This window comes from Lepisosteus platostomus, unplaced genomic scaffold (assembly GCF_059453375.1).
Source record: "Lepisosteus platostomus isolate fLepPlt1 unplaced genomic scaffold, fLepPlt1.hap1 Scaffold_48_H1, whole genome shotgun sequence".
NCBI classification, from domain to species: Eukaryota; Metazoa; Chordata; class Actinopteri; order Semionotiformes; family Lepisosteidae; genus Lepisosteus; species Lepisosteus platostomus.
In genome coordinates this window covers 604753-607908 of record NW_028291668.1, presented here as the reverse complement: position 1 = coordinate 607908, position 3156 = coordinate 604753, and the positions used below count along the sequence as shown (strand labels likewise).

Here is a 3156-nt window from a genome sequence, read left to right as displayed (position 1 = left end):
GTTCCTTATATGCTATATATGTATATATTAGCACCAATGTCGTTCTTAAAAACTAACATGAAATTGTCAGGGACATTCACCTATATACAAAGACGAGACAGACAAAGTAATAATTCTATATTAACGTGGCCTACATATTGACGCAATGATCGAACTAAGTGACGTGTTCTGATTCAGATCCCCTGCAGTTCATGCCAATTAGAACAATAGCAATGCTGAGTCCTCCCCACCCTACTGAGCACAAATTCAGCTGCTCTCCAGTTCTGTTCTGCATGTTTTTTCATTGCAATTGAGCTCGGAGCTGGAGATGATCTCCATACAGTTCTGTGTTAACTAGCCCGCACTTGCGTGCTAATTTACGGGTTGTGGCAGATGCTTTTCTATAGTTCATATACATGACGGCAACCTGTTACCGAGGAACCTGAGAGGTTTAAAAGCCTCACAAACCAGGCAGGACTCGAACCTACAATCTTCTGATCCAAAGTCAGACGCGTAATCCATTACGCCACTGGCCCATAGAACATGTGTTTGCATTCCACCACAGAGAGCTCTACACTGCTACCAGTAGTACACTTCCCCATCTAAATTTTCACAGCAAGAAACTTGTGTTTCCTACTATTTTTATCAGGTTTAAAATATCATCTCCTTAAAACAGAAAAAGTGTTGGTGTGTCGTGCTGAAATTCTGATTGATTTTGAATTCAAAGAAAAAAGGTTTTCTTCCAAAACACCGTGAAATTGTCACATCTTGCAGACAATAGGTGTATTCCATGTTGAAAAGAGAAGAAAGAAAACCATGGAGCCTTTTACAGGTGTGAGGCTTCTTCAGGTGTGAGAAGACCTCACGGCCGAAACGCTGTGTTTCCGTTCTTCTCTTTTCAGCATGCAATAAACCTATTACTTGTTCCTTTGCAGCCGAGGCATGCTGACGTAGCTACCCAGCTGAACATCTTGCAGACTCTACAGTACTTCTCTCCTGTAGAAGTAAAGCAGGGCTTGCTGGGTGAGCTTTTGCTCCGGTAAATTAGGTCACGTGTCATGTTAAATCACTTCTTCTAAACACAACATTTGCTGGTGCTAGCTTTCCCCATGAAAACAGACATTTCCCTTACAGTACATGACATATCGTTTTTATTCTATCAATAAGTATAGAAATAAAACAAAAGAAAAAATGTTGTCGCCAAAGAATGCACAGTTCTGTCGCCTTGGGGAGGTGTCAAGGGCATTGAGCTCCTTGGACATGAGAAGTGCCAGATAAATGCCATTTCTCATCATTTCTCTTGGCGTCAGTTCTGCTATTAAATGGGACGGAGGCAACGGGCTCAGAGAGCAGGTTAAGTGCACACCGAACGCAGATGTGTCCAAGTGTCTGTAAAAGCACGGTGCTCTGCTGGCGCTGTTCCCTAGTGGCTTAAAGTGCCTGCCTAGTAAGCAGGCGATCCTGGGTCTGAATACCAGCGGTGCCTCTCTCCGTGTCTTGTTGTGCCGCATGTCTCATTTCAGACAAACATGTACAGCTTGGTTCAGTTTAATGCAAGAATTCATTTCCTTTCTGGAATAACTTGTTTTTGAAGAAATCCATACAGCTTGTGAAAGATGAAATCCATTTCTTGGTTGTCAGTGGAAAAAGATTGCCGGCTGCAAGAAGCGCAAGTGATTGTTTTCTTTGACCATAAACCTGCAAATGTAGGGCGCACAAAAGACTGTCAGACTCTGTGGTGCTGAAAAGTTGGTGGTTCAAGCCCCTCCAGTATGCGTGTCTCAGTTTTTCCAATGTAAACATCATCACCATTGCTAAAGAAGATGGCGCAGAAGGCTCCACAGCCGAAACGTTGTGCTTCTTTTCTTCTCTTTTCAGCATGGAGTAAACCTTTGCTTTATCCTTTGCAGCCTAAGCATGCTGACGCAGCTACCTTTCTCTTAACACGCCTCAATCATTATTCACCAAAACGATCAGCAGAATAAGTCGCCTTTGTGGTGATGTCACTCCTCTGCTTCACAAATGTCCTTAGTGACGGGCCATTTCTTTCTGCCATTTTTCCGGAGCGGTTATTGATTGCTCCATCATTTCCCTCTTACTTTCCATCACTAGATTGAAAAAAAAAAACAGAAACAGGCTGACAGGACGACAATCAAATTGCAAAAACTCATCAAAGCACTCGATAGAGTATTTGAATCCACAAGTAGCTACGAGCAACTTTGTCCTGGCTTGCATGAAAGTCGGAAAATGTCAAAAAGAAAAAGATGGTGGCTTTTTCATATTCGTTCTTTTATTTTTAGTTCGTTGCTTCTTCTGTCCATTGTCCTCCTGCCTGGCTCTTGACCTGTGACTGTTTGAACGCACACAGTAGACTTTCATGCAGGGGATTTGTCCTGAGCCTCTGTGAAAGACCCACCCACCCCCATAAATAACTGCTCTAGAAACACATGAATGCAAAACTAAACCACAGCTTAAAGAGGAGCTTGTCATGACCGCCAGGCAGTTAAGACCAACTCTTAAGCAATCTAAACAGCACCAGCAGCGGGTGATTATTAACAAACGCCGCCGCACGAGTTAACCCACCTGCACACACTCCACCGTGCGGTACGCAGTGCTATTTTTACCATCTTTACCTGCTTCCCGCTGGTATTGAGTCTACTCCTTGAGAGCTCTACCTGGCGTTTTTTCCATTACCTCGTTTATTCTGGATATTGGACTCCCCTTCTGCCTTTTCGACTTTGGACCTCGCCTCTCACCTCGGACTGTTTGCCACCAGTGTTCTCCCTGGATTACGACTTACCTTACGCCTCTTGACCACGAAACAAAGCAAAGCAGAGCAAAACAAAATGAACAAACGAAAACCCTCACGTCCCGCACTTGCATATAACGCCGTTACGTGCCCAAGCGGTATTTTACGTCATCCTAGCACTGCACCCCGGGGCGTACGGTATATGGGAACGAGCACACGCCACGAATCATCTCGAATCACTCCCTACAGCTGTAAGGCACCTTGAAGCATGCACCCCCAACATTCTTCTTTGCGCATCTGTGAAAGGTAAACTCTTGAGCAAACTCTGAACCAGCTCTAAGGAAACTAATCTGATTAGACGTTACTTTGACTCATCTTTTAAGGGACCCTTGTTAATTGGAGAAATCAATGATTTCGAATGAATTCTG

The 3156-nt window shown here is 43.9% G+C and overlaps 1 non-coding gene across 1 annotated transcript; it reads right to left on the bottom strand.

The window, feature by feature from the left end:
• Positions 1-442: 442 nt before the first annotated feature.
• trnaq-uug (transfer RNA glutamine (anticodon UUG)) lies at positions 443-515 on the bottom strand. The gene has a single exon. It is a non-coding gene; the product is annotated as a tRNA-Gln (tRNA).
• Positions 516-3156: the final 2641 nt, after the last annotated feature.